General features: G+C 38.7%; 1 protein-coding gene and 1 long non-coding RNA gene across 4 annotated transcripts in view; one reads left to right on the forward strand and one right to left on the reverse strand.

Moving 5' to 3' along the window:
• LOC112636178 overlaps positions 1 to 7,891 on the forward strand; it is a 68,146-nt gene extending 60,255 nt beyond the window's left edge. Inside the window, exon 5 of the long non-coding RNA XR_003122141.1 lies at positions 7,454 to 7,891. This is a non-coding gene — a long non-coding RNA (uncharacterized LOC112636178). The remainder of the gene's footprint in view (positions 1 to 7,453) is intronic.
• CCDC148 (coiled-coil domain containing 148) overlaps positions 1 to 20,733 on the reverse strand; it is a 280,255-nt gene that overhangs the window by 55,079 nt on the left and 204,443 nt on the right. The gene's annotated exons all lie outside the window — the stretch shown is intronic.

Below are 20,733 nucleotides of genomic sequence, written 5' to 3' on the forward strand. Positions count from 1 at the left end.
TTAAGCTACTTCAAAACAAATTTTTTTAAAAGAACATATATGAAATCAAAGAGCATTTTTCTCTGGGTTAAAACAGACCAATAATATTTCCTTACTCCCAGCATTGGCCTTGGAGAAAGTCAGTGGCTCTTTTGCAGACAATCCCTTGACCACAAGCAGAGTAACCCCGGGTTGCTGGCATCCTCAGATTTGTGACACCACTTGATCATTTAATACACTGTCCTGTGCAGGCCCTAGATGTATGTTATACCTGGAACTTTCTGCAATCTCAAGACTAATTATTTCCATCTTTGACTCTCTGGTACCTTCAGGCATTGCTATAGTATAAGTGTGCTCTCTCTCTCTCTCCCCCTCTCGCTCGCTCTCTCTCTCGATCTAATCCTTTTCAGTGCTTTCTACTGAGCCCTCTGGAACCCCTGTGTCATCATATGTAAAACTCCCTACATCTTCAACCTTCAGAAAACTATTTCCTTGTTTTTGCTGAAATTCTCTGGAGTGAAGGATACTCATATTCTGATACCCTATGTGCCATTTGGCTGGGGAATAGCTTGGGCATTTTCCTCATTGTTAACTGCCTATTTCAGGCCATTGTGATATGTAGAATTCTTTCTCCCTTTGGTGTTAACACCACATGAATATATCACCCTCTACCTGTTGTTTTCATTGGCATGTGTAAATTTCCAAGTCACTCCCAAATTTTCATCAAGAATTCAGATACTTTAGTCACAGTCTTCTCAAACACAGGCAACTTCGGCCTGTCTGAATGCCCTTCCAACCTTCCTAGACAACTTCAGCATCTGTCTGAATGCCTTCCAAACTGTTTTTCTCATAATTCGATGACTTCCTCCATTCTAGGGAACTTTCTCTTCCTCCAGAATTCTATTATCATTGAAAACAGTTCCAACTGGGAAATCCTGAATAATAGCAATAGACTCTGTGACCAGAACCTGCCCTCCCATTTCCCATCATCCTCTGGTCTCCAGTTATATAATGCTATTTCCCTAGTGCATCTCTCATCACAAAGCTTTGCTAATTAATATACTTTTCTTCTCTCCCACTAGGCTGCAAGAATTGTGATATATTCAGCTAAAGTGTCTAAAACATAGCATGTACTTAATAACCATTTGATTGATGACATAATTGTAGGAACTAGTACTAAATTTATGGTTTCAATTGAATCTTCAATGACAATAAGCATTCCATTTATGAATTCCTGGACAATGCCTCTCAATTTCTCATAGTGATATGCTAAAACCTGTTCACTATGTTCAGCTCCATACCTGCTGCTATTTCCTCACTTTCATCAGAGCAAATAGAAGCTCTACAAGATACCTTTCTTAATGTTCAGCCCATCAGAAGAAGAGGTATTCTTCCTTCTGTTCAAGACTAATGCCTCACCTGGGCCGCAGATCCCATTCCCAATTCCACCTTCTTCATAGCCCCCCTCTTCATCTATCTCCTCCTCTCCCCTGTACCTTCAGCTTCTCGCTCTTTGCTGCTTCCTTCTCACATGGAATTAAACATAATTTTATCCCATTACAATAATTCATAAATTCTTTAGAACCCCAAGATTGTAGCATCATACATTTCATTGTTCCTCTTTGGGCAGGCATCTTAGCATACTTGCTTTCTCCCATGTGCACATCTTCTATTTCACTCCTCACCCATGGTATTCCTACCTCTGTGCTCCACTCCAAAGTCACTGCTCTCACTAGTGAGTTCCAAAGGATCGGATCAAATATCCTTTTCCATCATGATTTTACTTGATGTCTCTGTGTATTTGATTCTATTAACCCTTACCTATACTATTAAACCCTTATTGACTTTGGGACTTAGACATTCATTTGTTCAACAAGTATTTGTTGAGCACATGATACTGGTACTTAAAAAGAAATGAAGCCTCTGCCTTGTGGAACTGAGACTTTCTAGAAAGGGAGACAGATAGTAAATGAATGAATGAATGGAATATTACATGTTGTATTAACCTCTAAGAAAGGGATAAGTAGAGTGATGGTTTAGAAAAATTTGAGTAGAATTAGTAGAAGGTATCTTTTAAATGTCTTAAATAGGACATTTGGATGACATGACATTTGTTTGAAAACCTGGTAGATGAGAGTGAAACACCCATGGGAAGAGATGAAGGGCAGTACATTGGGAAGAGGGTGCAACAGCATTGGATGGGGAAGACCTCACATATGCTGGGAGCTGGAGCAGGTGGCATAGGTTAAGATTAGAAGCAAGATTGGAGAGCTGCATGGGGGTTAGATGATTTGGCCAGGATATAATTCTAGAAACAAGGAAAAGCCATTGAAGAGACTAAAGCAAATGGTAGCATGATCTGACTAATATTTTAGAAAGAAAGCTCTGGATATGAAGTGGAGCATGGGTAGTAGAGAAGCTAAGGAGAAACAGGGAGACCAGATAGAAGGAAAAGGCAGCGCTGGTCCCTGGACTCAGGAGATGGATTCAAGTGTTCAGATCTGAGATGTGCTTTTCAGGAGAATCGGAGGGCTCATTGAGAGATTCCAGGAGGGCTCATTGAGAGATTCTATGTGAAGATTGGAGGAAAGACTAATCAAGGACAATTCCTAGGTTTTTTGCTTGAACAGCTGGTTAAATGGTGCTACTGGTAACTGAGATAGAAGATTGGGAGAATAATAGGCTTGGAAAAGGAACAAAAATGAGAACTCAGTTTTGAACATATAACACTTGACAAGCCCATAAGACCTCTAAGTGGAGGGGCCAGACGAACATCTGAAGGCACAGATGGGTGGCTTAGGGGAGAACTCAGTGCTGGAGACCTAAATTAAGGAGATGGCCACATAAACAGTATTTGACACCAGAGGACTGGATGAGGTCTCCAGTATGAGGATGTAAACAGGAAAGAGAATGTGGTTATGCACTCTCATGCTTATTTGCTTTTCTGCACAGCTTTCTCTACTAGAATGACTTAATTTCCCTCTTCCACCTGTCAAACTCACTATATCTTTAAGATCAGAACAAATGCCACCTCCTCCTTGAATCTTCTCCTGAGCCCTCTAGAAAAACAGTAGCTCCATCCATGGCACTCCAATAGCTTATAGTTTATGACCCTCCTTTCTTTGACTACCTGCATTCCTTTACTTTTTTCATGAGGTTCTGCCCCTGGATCTTTACCAATATATTTGGGCATTTACTACATGCCTGGAAAGTTCTGCCCTGCCTTATTGCTTGGTAAATCCTTCCTATGCATCCTTTAAAGACTCAGTTTTAGCATTGCCTTCTCAGCCTTTCTCCCTCTCCTCTCCTCCAGACATAGCTAGCTGTACCTTCTAAGGCATTATTTGTGTATTCTTAGCATAGCATTTCCCATATTAATCTGCATTATTTATCTTTGTATCTTTAGTACATTGTATCATGTCTAACACATAAGAGGGTATAATTGTTCACTCTTAGGTGACTGGAAGCTTCTTCTGGTCTCCGGTCCAAGAATAACAAAGTTGTGCATGGGAACCAGAAGAGCAGTTTTCTTTTCAGGATGGTAAAGCCCGAACTAAGTACTTCCTAAGGACAGTTCCATTCACTTTTCATCAATTAATTCATCCTACAATGTATGTATCAAGAATTATTAGCTTTGCAAGCCTCAAACTGAAGTAAAGACTAAGGGTATTTAACTAGTCCTTTGGGACATTTGTTGAGACAGAGATTTTAAATATACTGATTGTTGAAGGATTCTTACTATATTCCAATGATAGAAGAATCAGAAAGTCAGCATATGATAAGAGTTGAATTTATAGCTTGTCTCTTTACTTCCACATGAAGTTTACAGAAAAACAAAACAAGCACTCATTATCCCCTATCTCCTCTTATTGTTATACTTCTGATTTGTACTGAATGTAAGATGTTTATTTTCACAATCCCACATTTTGTTCATTTTAATAAAGTTAAGCCAGTAAAAGTGTAATAAATACTGTAGAAATAAAAACTGTAGAAACTATTCACCACGTAGATTTTGGAGCCAAAATAATGTCATGCTACTTTTCAGTCTAAGATCATTTTTATATCCTACTTTACTTTTGTAATCTTTCAGATTTGTTTCCTATTAAAAACTATACTTGTAAACAGAACATTTATAATATTAGAGTATCTCAAAGTTTAACTTTAAAAAAAACTTGAACCAATATTATACAACCATTAAATTCAACATGAAATAAGAACTTCTTATTTATACATAGGAAGCAGAAAGTTAGGACAAAAGGATTAGAGCAGCAAACAGTTGGTCTCTTATTTCACGCTGTGTGATGTTGAATCTTTGAACACATAGACTTCTGTACATTGTTGTCAGGTCATTATCTCTGACCTGTGACCCAGTCAGAAGGAAGTCATAACACTTAACCAGACTCATAAAAGATATGAAGTTCAAAGCATCCAGTTCCAGTCCCCATAAGCCATTAAGATAAAGCACATTTTTATTCCATTTTCTAGATTCTAATTAGATAGTTCCTTGCATCTTAAAGATATTCTTTTTTAAGGTAGAGACTAGAATAGTGGTTATTAGAGGCTGGGAAGGGTAAGGGGCAGGGGATGAAGAGAAGTTGTTTCATGCATATTAAACTACAGTTAAATAGAAGGAATAAATTCTAGTGTTCAATAGCACCAGTAGGATGACTATAGTTAATCACAATTCATTGTATATTTCAAAATATCTAGAAAAGAATATTCAGAATGTTCCCAACACAAAGAAATGATACGTGTTTGAGGTAATGAATATCCTAATTACCCTGACTTGATTATTACATGTTTTATGCATGTATCAAATATCCCAGTACCCCAGAAATTTGTACAATCACTACGCATCAATTATTTAAAAAGATCCCCTTTCTACTTTTGGCCTGGAATATGCAACTCCACACAAAAAGTATGTTTTACATATAACATAGCATTGTATATGTTATATATATATGTTACATATAACATAGCATTGTTATATGTAAAAACATAACAGGACGTCTTAATAGAAAAGTATGCTTTTTTTACTATAAGTTTTCCCATGCACTTCATTTAGATTAATGATGGTCCCTGCACCCCCTAAAATCACCACCAATTGAAGCATGACCCCTCTTTCTATGTGATCAATTTTACAATCATCTATATTTTGCCACATACATTTTTACAACTTTGTGTGAACTTCTGAATGGTAAGGAGCATGCCTTGTACTATCATATTTATTTGTATCTAGTATTGCACCTTTCAGATGAGAGATGCAAGGTATACATTTGCTAAACTGACCCAATAAGAAAGAACATAGAAAGATAGCATTGCCCAAAATACTTTTCTTATATCAGCTCATATGAATCCAAAAACATTTGGATAGGCAACTTTTCAAACAGTGAGCCAGTTCATTTAGCCAGTTCATGCAGGGGTATGGAGGTGCATTTAATCCCAACAGAGAATGGGAACCTGGTATATCTCTAGGTCAAATTGCTCATGGAAGCCAGATTAAAGGTATTCTATGCTTAGTTATTCCTACTCTTAAAACCTTTCAGCCAACATTATCTCTTCTGTAGTTTGATGGTATGCTTCTGTGTGCTTCAACCTAGGACTGGCTTAAGTTTCTGAATAAAAAATTGGCTTCAGGTTGGGTGCAGTGCCTCACGCCTGTAATCCCACTGAGGCGGGTGGAGCACAAGGTCAAGAGATAGAGACCATCCTGGCCAACATGGTGAAACCCCATCTCTACTAAAAATACAAAAATTAGCTGGGCGTGGTGGCGTGCACCTGTAATCCTAGCTACTCGGGAGGCTGAGGCAGGAGAATCACTTGAACCTGGGAGACAGAGATTGCAGTGGGCCAAGATTACGCCATTGCACTCCAGTCTGGGCAACGGAGCGAGACTCTGTCTAAAAAAAAAAAAAAAAAAAAAAAAAAAAAGGCTTCAAAAGAATTACCTTCCAGGGCATTTATTATGCAAAGATAGAAAAACTCTCTACATGAGTAAGAAACCAGAGTTAATCCTTGGTTTTCAAAATAGAAAGTCAATTTGGCAACCATCCTGCCTGGTTATTTGAACTTAATAGATCTCCTTTCAGACTGCAATTAAAACTGTTTGCATTTCAGCTACTTATCAGTGCCCTAAACTTGAACATTTTAGCAACCAATCTCCAAGGTGATAAACAAGCTCATCTACCTCCACTAGGCGGGTAAATTGTCATACTTTTTCTGAAGGATAAATGTTAAAAAATAAAAATAAGAAAATAACTAGCAAAAATCTTAAGAATTAAGAAATAAACTTTTAAGGATTAACAGGCAGGAATCTATGCAAAGATTTATATGCAGGTATGTTCATCACAACCTTAAAAGGGTGAAAAATTGGAAACAATACAACGATCCCAAATTGCAAGATTTGCAAATACACTATTCTGATGCAACACTATGCAACCACTAAAAATTATGCAGCAGGAGAAAAAGGGGAAAATATGCAAAATGTTGATCAATGAGAAAAAAATCTGGTTAAAAATAACCTATATTGTGTGATTCTAGTTAAGTTAAAGTTCTTGGATATGTAGAAAAAAGAGTATAAAGACATCATTAATTTTCTTTTGGCAGTGGTTTAGGATTTTGAGTGATTTTTATTGTATTTTGTATGCTTGTTTGCATTTTCCAAATTATCTACGATGGACATAAAATACTTTATAATACACAATGGAGCCTTTCTGAAGGTGGAGGGTGGGAGGAGAGAAAGGATGAGGAAAATAACTAATGGGTACTAGGCTTAATACTTGGGTGATGCAATAATCTGTACAACAAACCCCCATGACACAAGTTTACCTATGTAACAAACCTGTGCTTGTACCCCTAAACTTTAAATAAAAGTTAAAAATAATAATAGTAATAACTACAAAAGCATATTGTGTATATTATGCGTAAGTATATTATGGCCAGTTTTTATAAAGTCTGGCCAAGGAAATTAATATTTGGGAGGAGCACGTACGGGGCATAACTATTATTCATTCCTGAAGTTTCCAAATTCTATTCCTGTATCAGGTCAAATGACAAGAATCCTATATATATTTCTATGTAACATTTTTATTTTTTTTATCACCTTGCATGTGGCAGCAGTTTCATTTTCTATAGAAAAGTTTCAAAGAATTATGATTTAATTTTATGCCACAGGTCTTATAAAGGCTGGTGCAATCTCATAAGAGGATTGACTTAGGCTCTTGTAAAATTTCTACTGAAAATGCTATCCATTGAGTGGGTTGTACTCCTCCTCCCAGTGCTACCAGCTCCTGATCTGCTGGTATGTTCTCTACTATCAGCAAATAAGAGCTAAATTGTTTCCCTCTAACTTTAACCATGTTCAATTACAACACCCTTCTTTAGTCTTGGTTTGCTGACATAATGATATTCCCATTCCCTTAATTTCTCATCTTTTGTTCTTTTACTGACTTTCTCTTTTAATGATTCCTAATAGGAAACAGATGGCACACTGAAAATTAGGATAAGTTAAGAAGAATGTAATAAGCGGACAACTGACAAAGGAGGGTGGGAATGCAGGGCAACCACAAGGACTCATGCAGTGCTGGGCGAGGAGGACTGCCGACGGGAGCTGAGACCTCTGGTGAAGGACACAACTGATCAGCACAATCCTGCAGGACAAGGAGCTGGAGAAACAACTCTCCAAACCCCACACCTCTCCCTCACCTTGATCTCCCATGTTCCACTTTGGCTGAACCAAACCAAAAGCCAGAGGTCAAGGAAGCCATTTGTGAAAACTGTTACGGAGCAGAATGGAGAGTGATACGACTCAGGGAGAAGATATCCAGCACAAGAGTGTTAATGCCTTTTATTATAAATTGTTTGGAAGTAGATGATGTCTATATGCATAAATAAATAACATTCATCTCTTTTAGGTGATGTTCACTTTGGTCACTTATGTGAGCATTTTCCCATAGCAAACCTTCCCACTCAAATTGGCAATAAGCTATTTTCTGCTGTGATGCAGTCCCATGTCCTTATAACATGATGAGCCAAGAAAGTATTCCTGGGTAAACACATTAGTTATCTCCTCCTTAATTGAAATGCCAGGTGGATTAAAAAATAACTGTCATGTCTTCTTTAGGAGGAAGCTCTGTTTTCAGTATGGGCATTGAAATATTGCATAATGATCGTGTCATATGTTGATATTGCTGAAATGAATTTGTCTATAATCTTGTTTAATTTCTCTCATTTCACTATTCATTAAGAAGGGAGTATATAGACTGAGGATGTTGTATTTCAAAACCTGAAGTGTCAGAGAGAGTGAAAAGTGAAAAGTAATCAAACCTGAATCATTCAATCATGGCTTAGAGCTGAGGTGATTTTTAAAATCATTTAATCCAAACACCTCATTTTACAACTAAGGAGGCAAAACCCACGGAGCTTACATAACTTGCCAAGGTCACTGCTCTTGTTAAGACTTCTCAGCTTGGCATGCTTTCCTCTATACCATAACATCAAAGGAGAGTGGTATACTTTTCATTCATTGAATTCATTTATTCAACCACTATTTTTGAGTGCCCTGTGCCGGCACTGGGGCTAAAGCAATAAAGAAACTACACACATTCTCTTTTCTCATGGGGCTTACATTCTAGAAGTGGAAGTGAAGATAGTCAATAAATAGATGTCAGGGAGTGACAAGTGCTGAGGAAAAAATGAAGAAGGATAAATAGATAGTGACAGAGAAAGAGGATGCCATTTTTGTTGGGCCATCAAGGGCTTTCTTTCTAAGATGACATTTGTGCAGAACCCCGAATGCTGTGCAGGAGTGACTCATGCAGACATCTGGGAGCACATTGTTCCAATCCTGGGCAAAAGGCTTAGGGGGACATATGCTTGAGTGTTCATGGAGTAGGAAGTAGGTTGCTTGGGCTGGAGCTCAACGATGGGAAGAGGGGTAGGATATGAGATCTAAGAGGTATCGGAGCAGAGCAGGGAGGCAGATCACACAGGGCCAGGTATGTCCCTGCTAGACCTCTAGATTCTATTCTGAGTAGAATGGGAAGTCATTGACGTGTTTTCTGCCAAGGAGTGACATGATCTAAAGTGAGTTTTAGAATGATCGGTCAGTCTGCTGTGTGGGAAACTGATTGGAAAGGCAGAGTGGAAACGGAAAGGGAAGGGGCAGATAAATTAATTAGGAGATTAGGAAGCTATTATAATAGTCCTAATTATATTTTAAAGGTAGAGCCTTCTATCCATGCCAACAGGTAAGGGTATAATGGGGGAAATAGAGGTCAAAGAGGATACCAAGGCTTTTGACCTGAGTGCTAAGGGACTAGATTTCCATTTTCTGAGAAAAGAAAAACTAGGGAAAGAGTATGTTTGGAGAGAAAAGCAAGAATATAGTTTGGCAATATTAGATTTGAGGAGTTACACATGTGAGTTTGGAGTTCAAAAGAAAAGTCCAGGCCAGAGGTATGAATTAGTATTAGGAAATAAATGGTATATGAAGTCATATGGGTTGGTTGAGATCACTAGAGAGTACACATACTGAGAGGACTGACCCCCCCGCCCCCCCACGAGGAGACTCCAAAGCTTAGAAGATGGAATGGTGAGGAGGATTCATCCAAGTTTACTGAGAGGAAGATACCAGTAAGACAGAGGAACAAAGAAAGAGTGGCTTCCTAGAAGCCAAAGGAATCAAGTTTTCCAAGGAGGAGGCAGTGATCAATTCTATCATAATAATTCAAGTAAGGTGAGGACAAAGAATTGATGACTGAAATACAGAGGTAAGTAATGACATTGGCAAGTGCAACATTGCTTGAGCGAGGGACAAAATGGTTCAAGAGGGAATGGGAGAAGAGAAGCTGGAGACACTGTGTATAGGCCAGGGAATGATGAGATTTTCTGAAGTGGGGATGTGGGATCGAGGGAGGATAGTTTATAGATGGAGGCCATAATGGTGTATTTTTAGGGTACCTGGAAAGAGCTAGAAAAAGCGGGGATGGTGGTGGGAGAGAAATTGGGATAACCTTGAGTAGGAGAAAGGGGATAAGATTCCATGCACAAATGGAGGGACTAGCCTTAGACAGGAGCATGACATGTCATGCACTGTGAAAAAAGGTAAGGGGAGGGGAGAGGTACAGATTCTGAGAAGTAGGCAGATGTCATATTGGAAACCTGTGGAAATTCTCTTCTTGTGAAATATGATGTCAGTAGGAAAAGAAATCACACCAAAATCGTTACATTTTCTTCAGTCCACTTAACAAAAGAATGGCACCAAGGAGGCAATGAAGAAGGTATTTTTTATCTATTCCATAACACATGTCTTGATACTTCAACTATGATCAAATTATAATGGTCTGGTTTCCTGTAAAGTGTTTAGACATCATAATTCATTACCCCAGGGAGAAGAATCTTAAAAGAATTTTAAGAAGCATAGGGAGGCAGACATAGTAAGTGGTGTGGACTTTTAGAACACAAAAGAAATTCTACTAGAAAGCAGGCAGGCAACAACAAAGAGTTTTAAGATTATCAATTACCTATCCATTGAATAGTTCTGAGTAAACCAGGACAGGACCAAAGCCATTAAAGTGACCCGAAAGTAAATAGTTTGAAACTGAGATTTCTCAAAATTAGTTAATCACAAAATTAACAGCACATAGCAATCATGATGATGGGGAGCATAGCACAGTGTCTAAAATCAGACCGGTCAGACCACTCAGGTTCAAATCCTCACTGCACACTTAATGTTCATGTGACTTCGGGGAAATTATATAACCCCTATGTGCCTCAGTTTCTTCATTCATGAAATGAGGATCATATTAGTATCTACCCCTTAGGGCTGTTAAGAAGATTAAATGAACATGGAATACTGCCTTGCACATAGCAAGTACTGTTTAGGTATCTGTTAATTAAATCAAATTCCTATGAATAATCAAGACCTAGCCAGAAAGTATAGTCAAAAATTTACACCTGGAGGTAAACTCAAGATTCTTGCTCTAAAATTGTCTAATGGGAAATCTTTCCCAGAAAAACAAATATATCTGGCTCCTGATTATCCAGGCTTCTCTCACTCTCTCTCTCTCTTTCTGGGTTTTGCTTAAAACTACATCCTGATAGAGGGTAGAAAGATTCTATCAGCTTTTCTACCTTTTAAAAAGATGCTCTACTGGAAGTTTTTATTTTTACAAGACAGCTGAAACCGAAAAGTGAGCTTCTTGGATTACCATTCTATCATCTGTGGGTTACCACCACACGTTTTCTGTTACCTATTGACTCATATACTGTACCAAGAGTTGACCGTATGCTCAGTCTCATGTTAGAAGGTGAATGTTAATTTCAGTTAATTTAAAGTTAATTTAAGTTAATAGGGTTAATTTAAAGTTAATTTAAATTAATAAGGTTAATTTAAATTAATAAGTTAATTTAATAAAATAATATTTATTTCTCAATTTTAACAACAAAGCAAGGAACACTAAACATTTAAAAATTTAAAAATTAGATGATCCCTAGTTTATTTCTTCTGCATAATTAAACCTCCTATTCTACTTAATTTCTTTACACATACAATAATACTAAAAGAACCAATATTAAATCTTCAGAAAATAAGGTTTGAATCCCAGTTTATTTTGGAGTCCTATCTACAAAAAATATATGCTATCTTCTCCTTTTGACCATTATATTATCCTGACAGTTAATTTACCAATTAGGTTTCTTTTTTTAGTTCCCATATTTGGAGTACTCCATCAGATTCTCAAAGAAAAAGACTAATAACTAAATAAAAAATACTCCCTTAAACTTTGCAAGATCACATGTTTAGGAGTTATTAATTGAAAGAATCACAAAAGGGAAGGTAGGAAGCAGTTCATCAGAGCAGCCCTCAGCCAAGTAGGGACACTTCAGCTCTACTGGCAGCAAGTTCCTTTGCAGTGAGGATGCTTGCTCTGAAAGATCTCAGTGGATGGATGTTAGAACCAAGCTCAAGTTGGTGTTCGGAGTGCTTCAAAGACATGTTTCCGTGGTCCAAGAAGTCTATGGGAGTTCTTATATTCCATATTCTCAGGTTTACGAACATGTAAAAAGAGTGCTATAAGCCAATTTTAGATCATCTGAATGGCACTGTACTATTGAGTCCTGCCATGGTGTTTTTATTTGTGTTCACATTTCAGGTGGCCCTAGTAACATAATACATAAACGGACAATATTTATAGTTTAAGTCATGTTTGTCTAACTGGGATCCAGTTAGATCACTCTTTCTGTCTCTCTCTGTCTCACTCACACACACACAAACACACACACACATGCACATACACACCCTTCTTTAAAAGAAGTCTCAGTCTCTCTGTTACACAAGGTTAACAAGGAGAGTCATGAGGGAAAAGGACCTGGAAGAAATGGATGACCTGGGCCAGGACCAGCAGGTACCATCTCACAGCGCCCTCTCTGCTATGTATTGGCTTCCAGGCAACATTCTGATTTTCCCACTACCTGAAGCCCTGAGATCTGTATCACTCTCCCTCCTCAACAGCAGAGCATTCAATGGAGATGAAAGGCAAACAGTCAAAAGCATTTGAAGAAAACTGCAGAGGACAGTCCCACATCCTGCAGTCCCCACAGTGCACCATGCCTTCAACAACAATTAAAGGCCTCAATGGAAACAGATAAATTAATAGAAAGAGAGTCTTTTGGAGTCAGTCACAGCAAAAAGTCTATACTCTAAGGCCTGAACTTTGATTAGCTATAGCAAAACTATAACTTCTGTTAGCATAAGAGCATTCACACTAGGAAGCAGTCAGACCAGCATGGGCCAGTGTGAAGACACATGCCCAAATTACAGTTTGATGATACTGGAACAGGAAATAAAAGGAGGTCTAAGCATGGATGAGAACAAAGCCACTCTCCTAACTGCCCCAACTTAGGTTAATGTTAGGTTAGGTTAGGTTAAGGCTTTGTTGATACTCCCTGAGAAAGGCAGGAAGTAAATCTCAAAGTCACACTCTACATGTGTGTGTACACATGCATATACATATATTTGCATATACATGTATGAATGTATGTATATGCATACATATTTAATTTGCTATACATAGGCATGCTTAATTTAACCAGTGACAAACTCTATATAGTTCATTTCATTTTATATTTTTAGTTTTTCTCTATTAACTCTTTTTGTTGTGCTTATAAAGTCTGAAGCTAAAAGACATCCTTCTGCATTATTAATAAGAGCTTCCACTGACCTAAGAATTGTACATCATTTTGTGACAGAGCAGGTAAACACCTCCCTTTAAACAGAGACCAGAAAGGGGGAATTTCTTGAGTGGATGATCTCTTATAATTGCATGAGGTATGGAGAATGGAGGACTGGGTATAATACATGTCACAATAAAGGCACTTGGTATGTACTTATTGAACAAGCGAATAAATGAATGATCATTTTGTTTGGACCCTTAATGTCCCATTTGGAATCATACACAATCTTATTGTCAATGTATCTTACTAGGAGTTGATACCATTATCCTATGTTAAAGGGTGGGGAGGCTATTGGAGAGGAGGCAAATGCCACACAGGACATTGGTACCAATACTCAATATAACAGTAAATGAAATATGTTGAGCCATAGTATTTTCTGAAAGGTGACTTTGGGATTTCAAAATAAAACACAGATTAGAAGACTTATGTATATAGTTTAAAATAAGATCAGCAAGTCACGAAGTCATGAAACTTATGAAGTTAGTGTATGTTTTATTTGTTTGAACTGTTTAGGTGCTAATGAGTACATTTTGTTGATGATTGCCATTTAGAACAACAGGATGTACAAATGAGTCAAAGATTCTTTGGTTTAAGGTGGGTAACTACAGATAACTATTTCTGCATGCCCTATGCTGTAATTAGAACATTTCTTCTTACTTGACCTTTCAAAGGATTCCACAGTCACTAGTGTTGGTAGAGTTCTACCACTCTAGAGACATTCTGCTACCAGGTGAAGAGTAACCAGGTAACGAGAAAAAGAAATGTATTCATGACATTAGTTTCTGAACCAGCGTTAAAACCACTGCCTTTCATTATTATTATCTTTACCTCATTTCTACCTTTTCTATTTGGTTCTCATGATTTTTCTAACGGCCATCTGCTCTACCATTCCACTGGGGTAACAATAATAACAGTAACAATTAGAACATCATTTACTGCGGCCTTTCTAAGTGCCAGGCATGTGCTAACTGCTTCACATGCCTTTTCTTATCATACAAATGCAAATAGCACGCAGACACAAACACTGAAATGGAGAGAAAGTAATTTCCCTCAAGGCCCCGCAGTTAACAAGTGGCAGTGCTACAACTCCAGCTCAGGTCTGAGGGAATGCAAAACGTCCCATGCTCAATACCACCCTGAGCCATTCCCCACTTGCAGTGGGCTCACTGAGTTTTTGGCCTTCCACATTTGCTACCCACTCTGTAGTTTTTTTTTGTTTATTTGTTTTTTTTTTTCCCTCTCCTTCCACCATGGCTCTTCTTCATCTTTATTCTGCTAAATACACCCTCTTAGATCAGCTCCGATACCTCCATATCTAGGAACTTCTTGGCTCAGGTCTTCATGAGGTTGTTAGTGTACCATTTAGTTATAGGTTTAAGGCCAAGATATAATTGAATAAAGGTGTATTTGGCTTGCTCTCCTTCTTTTGAGCCTTTAGTGAAATATCATTTCAGCACCATGGAGGTACCGGGGATGTGGAAACTACCCTATACTCTTCTTAGGGGGAATGCTCATCTTCCACTCCTCACATAGCTGGGGACTTCCTCTCCCCTGGAGGGTTCACAGCATTCTGATTGGCAAATGTGGGAGAAATGACTGAAGAAGTTCAGCTCAGCCCAGTCTCTCTCTTAAAATGCCATCCATCTTCAGGTGGCACTTTCTTCCTTCTCTGCCTTGCAGTCAGCAGCCTGTCCTTTTACAGGAAGATCTGGATAGTCACAGCTCTTTCTGAGCCTAGAGGTGAGTTTGTTCAACGGTGGAAGTATCAAAAAAATGCCAGGGGCCACAGGGGCCAGCCACAGTCTCTAATACCTGGGCTACTAAATTCTGCCCTCTTGGTTCAAGGGTCATTCGTCCTTTTTCTTGAACGGTAGTACACACTTGCAGTTGAATCATTTTATCGGCCTGCCTCTCACCACTGTAATAGAATTTTGGGGGTTTATTAGCCTCTTTTCACGTCATACTCTCTCTGTCCCTTTCAGTCCAAGCTGGCAGTGTTTGTAATAAAATTTTCCCAAGAACCCAGAAGGACCTCTATGGATTTTTTGGGAATTCACAAAAGTTATACCACAATCTTTTTGAAATAATCTTGTCTCTCTCTTGGTCTCCTGCGGAGATGGCTAAGGGATACCACCCTTAACCTTTCTGGAGGCCTGCTAGTTTGAAAAGATCCATGAGAAGCACCGTTAATCTCCCATGTGACTAAATACTCTGACCTTTTGATCTTTTCAAGATTAAAACAAAGGATTGTATATTCACACCTCAGTCTGTTCTTCATACCATAGTGTTGGCAATAATTTATTAACGCTAAGATCCTTTCCAATCTAGACAGGCCAAGACGTTCCCAAAGCATCAAGTCTTGATCCTTTTCACTTAAACTTCTTCCCTTTATTTATCTCTTTTCTTTTTACTACAAGCAGCAAAAAGAATCCAGGTGGCACCTTCAACATTTTTTTTTGTTGTTTCGATATCTTAGTTCGTCAACTAGGAAGTTCATTTCTGGTTAATTTGTTTTCCATCTAACTGCAGGACATGGCTGCCCTAGGCTTTCTGTCACCACATTAACAACGACCCTCCTTTCTCCAGTTTCCAATAAGACATTCATTACTTACTCCTCAGCCCTCACCAGTCACGTTGTTAACATGCATATTTCTACTAACAGTTGATTCAAGGTATTCTAGTATTTTCCTATCATCCTCAAGATGATATCCTCAAAATTCTTTCAGCTTCTTCCCACTTACAAATTCCAAAGCCACTTTGGCATTTTTAGGTATTCATTAAGGCAGCATTTCACTTCCAGATACTAAAATCTGTAATAGTTTTTTAAAATCGTTGTTTATAAAAATTATCTCAAATTTAGCAGCTTAAAACAACACTCACTTGCTAGCTCAGAATTCTGTAAACCAGAAGTCTAGCACGGTGTGGTTGGGCTCTCTGCTTACGTTATCACCAGGCTGAAATCAAGGTGTTGGCAAAACTGAGTTCTCATCTGGAGAAAAAAATCTGCTTCCAATCCCATTCATAAAAATCCAGTTCTTTATGGCTATGGGCCAGTAGGCTATAGGTCCCATTTCCTTGCTGGCTGTCAGCCTGGGCTAACCTCAGCTCCTTGAGGCCACCACATTCCTTGCCATGTGACTCCATCAATGGTGGTCACATCCTTCTCATGTTTCAAGTCTCTGACCACCCCACTCTGCGACCACTCTGCCTTTAAAGGGCTCATGTGATTAGGTCAAGACCACTCAGATAATTTTAAGGTCTTCTGTGCCATATAATCTGACCCAATCATGGGAGTAAAATCCACAGTATTTATGGTCTGGGTGATTATACAGGACATGTCTGGAGGGTAGGCAGGGGATCCTATTGCCCATCTTAGAAACCTATTTATTTTGGTATTATTCATTGGCCCCTTTAAATTCAACAATCCTGAAAAAGCAGAGTTTAAAACCTGGGAATTTTTTTAAAAATTATTCTTCTGTGCTCACCTTTTTTCCTACTCTTAGCTCTTTAGATCAGTATACTATTAGATTAAAAGACACTGGAGAAGAGATTTTATAATGCCATGATTCATTGCCCTGATAAGAACCTACAAATTCCCACACCGGGAGAATGGCTCAGATCTGAACTGGGGAGGTACTCTGAATTCTCTCCTGTGCAACAGCTTCCGGAGTCTTCTGAAATAAGAATGGTGACAGTCCTCTAACCTGCATTCTGTTTATGATAGTGTACTGGTTTTTGTTTTAGATTATTTCTCCTCTTCTTGGTTCTCTGCAGGAAGCATGTAATTTGGGTACTATGAGATCCCCTGAGGGCGTGGGGGAATACTCAAGTACCAATGCTCTAGCAAAGCCATGCCTTTTGGTATTTACTGGTAAGATGTTACAATAAGTTGAGAATTCACAAAGTGACAGATCCCTCCCCAGAAAGATCTCTAAGGTAAGGCTGAAGGTCACATCAGAGGTATCCTGATATCCTTGAAAATGCTCCCCACCCCTCAATTGTACAAAGTGGCTGGTGTGCAGATTAGGAGTTGGCTAAATTAGAATTTTGAAATGCTAGACGAAGGGGGAGATATGTCTTCTTTTTATGTGAGTCTTGCTTAACATCTCCATTTTGGAAGTGAGGCTAGAATCCTTGTGGTGGATTCTGTGGAACTCTAGATGTTGTTGCATCACACAGCAACAACATATCCTAAACCTCAATAATGCAGAGAATTTTTTCTGTGATTTAAGCTACACAAAGAGCCACATCTAGAGAAAGGGTGGTATGGGAGCCAATATTATATGAGGTCCATCTAGCATGGAAATTGTGTTTCTTACAATAGCTCCCAGGGATCATTTATAGAGAGGCATTATCTTTTGATTTTATCATGACAGCAATTTCAGAAATAGAGAGATGCTCCTGAAAAACATCAATATCATCTAACAACTTAGGAATCAAAACTTTCTTTGAGTCTTAAGATAAAACCATGAAAACTATAACTATTATATTCAGCTTGAGTTTTAAAGCATAGAAGAAAAAGTGATTTAAGGAGCTGGGCATCTAAGGGTAAAATTAGCATCGAATACAAACCAAAATATTATTCCAGTAAATTGGTCATAACAGACAAATTGCTGGAAAGAAGAATTAGGAGGAAGATTATCTCTTGTTCAGAAATTGTATGGTGGAGTTTTCACATGGCACAGTTTCTCTGCCTCTACTGCCAGTCTCTGAGGAGAAGGGAAAGCCAGGTAGATGAGAGAGCAGATGGGAGAAAAACAGAGCACCATCTACCAAAGCAACACCTCTCATGACAGCAGGGAGCTGCTGGTGGAATTTTCTCCCAAGCTGCTGTTAAAAGCTGAAGAACCAAAATGTGTCTCCAACAGATAAAATAGTTAAAACAAAGATCATCTAGGTTTGTGGTGAGTATATGTAAATACAGCTAGAACTTCTGGTCAGTATCTCTGAGTTGACATGGAAATCTCCTTTCCTACCTCAAACACGTAGAAATGCTGGACAAACTATAACACAACTACACACACACACACACACACACACACACTGCCCCAGTGTCAAAAATAAAGATGGAACCTAAAGTCAGAGCAGTCAGAGAGAGCTGAAGAAAAAGGACTTGAGGAAAACTGGGACCCAGAATAGGTCTGCATAGCGGTGGCCGGGCCTTTAACATTTGTCATGGGACCTGTGCTCACAGGAGCTGGAATCAAGCTACTTAAAAATAGCACAAACTCACATAGGACTTGTCCAGACACAAAATCGGGACTAGATACACCATAATCACTCTCTGCAAAAGTTCCAGGGAGACCAGAGAAGAAAAGGGATCAAGTGCAGAACCCCAGACCAGTGCTGTGCACTAGCCCTAAGTCAGATGCACTCTAGGCTCACAGCATAGTGTTCCAAGTCTAGAAACTGATATGAAAATTATTCCCAGGCCAAAGGGTAAAGTGCATATGACCCTCAACAGAGACACACATAAGAGCCACCTGTAGAGATGCTCTTGCTAGCAGGTCACAGTTCATGAAGAGAAGCATAATTCATAAGAAACAGTTTGATAACCTTGATTACTTGATCATTTTAAATTTCCGTGACACTATAGATACTATAGGCAAAATTAAAAGGCAAACCACCAATGGGTGAAAATATATGCAACCCATATAGCTATAAAAAGAAATAGAATCTAGAATTTATAAAGAGCTTTTACATATTAATTTTAAAAATGGATTTTAAAAGTATGAAGAAGTAGGCCGGGCGCGGTGGCTCAAACCTGTAATCCCAGCACTTTGGGAGGCCGAGACGGGCGGATCACGAGGTCAGGAGATCGAGGCCATCCTGGCTAACACAGTGAAACCCCATCTCTACTAAAAATACAAAAAATTAGCCGGGCGAGGTGGCGGCGCCTGTAGTCCCAGCTACTCGGGAGGCTGAGGCAGGAGAATGGCGTAAACCCGGGAGGCGGAGCTTGCAGTGAGCCGAGATCGCGCCACTGCACTCCAGCCTGGGCGACAGAGCGAGACTCCGCCTCAAAAAAAAAAACAAACAACAAAAGTATGAAGAAGTGAGTTACAGAGAAAGAAAACTCTCCAGTAAACATGAAAGATTTTCAACCTCACAAATGATCATGGAAATACAAATTAAAATATTGATAAGATACTTTTCAAATTTACCAGATTGACAAAAGTCAAAAAGCAAAGTTGTAGTATTTTATAAACCACCCCCCAAAATCTTATAAAGTTGAAAGTATATGAATCTACAACATAGTTATTCCCCTTCTAGGTGCACCCTAGTGAAAGCCTGAATACATGCATCAGTACAAGCTGGCTGCTGCAGCACAGCCTATAAGAACAAAACGTTGGAAACTTAAATATCAACCACCAAAGAGAATGGATAAACACTAGCTCACTTCTACTATGGAACACTGTAGCAATTAAAAGGCTGGGCGTGGTGGTTCATGCCTGTTATCCCAGCACTTTGGAAAGCTGAGGCAGGCAGATCATCTGAGGTTGGGAGTTCGAGACCAGCCTGATCAACATGGTGAATCCCCGTCTCTACTAAAAACACAAAAATTAGCCAGGTATAGTGGCAGGTGCCTCAAATCCCAGCTACTCAGGAGGCTGAGGCAACAGAATCTCTTGAATCCTGGAGGCAGAAGTTGCAGTGAGCCGAGATCACGCCATTGTACTCTAGCCTGGGCGACAGAGCGAGACACCATCTCAGAAAAAAAAAAAAAAAAAAAAAAAAGGAGTGAACTAGGCCTATGTGTATTACTAACACAGGTATTTTTTTTTTTTTTAAATTTTACTTTAAGTTCTGGGATACATGTGTAGGACCTGCAGGTTTGTTACATAGGTATACGTGTGCCATGGTGGTTTGCTGCACCCATCAACCCCTCATCTAGGTTTTAAGCCCTGCATGCATTAGGTATTTGTCCTAATGCTCTCCCTCCCCCACACAGACATATTTTTAAAACACTGCAGAATGACACAGCATGATAGTGTTCATGAAAAAATAAAAGTCACAAATTACATGTCAAAATATCTTAAAATCTATATATGGCCTGGAAAGATAGAAGTAAAATTCCTGATCATGATTGTCTCTGTGTAGGAAAGAAGGGAAATGGTACTGAGGAAGGTCTCAAAAGAGGATTTCAACTTTATCTGTAATATTCTCTCGTTTATTTAAATTTTAAAACTCTGAAACAAAATGAAAAATGTTAACATTTTAATGCTAGCCAATGTGTGCTAATGTCTATAACATATCAATCTCTACTTTAAAAATAATTTTCTAAATGAAAAAGTATGTTTTAAATAAAATAAGTCATATGTCTTGGTCCTACACAATTGCTAGGGTTTGACCACAAATTTGGCTTAGTTTCCCAAAACATTGTAATGTCCTCTATACTCTATATAAATAGGACAACAAATTTGATAGGGCACTTCTTATAATATCTTTTATTATAAAGGGCAGGACACTTTATACATGTAACATCCTGCATGAAGCTTAGCAAAATGCAACTAGGGACGA

This window comes from Theropithecus gelada, chromosome 12, assembly GCF_003255815.1.
Source record: "Theropithecus gelada isolate Dixy chromosome 12, Tgel_1.0, whole genome shotgun sequence".
Lineage (NCBI taxonomy): Eukaryota > Metazoa > Chordata > Mammalia > Primates > Cercopithecidae > Theropithecus > Theropithecus gelada.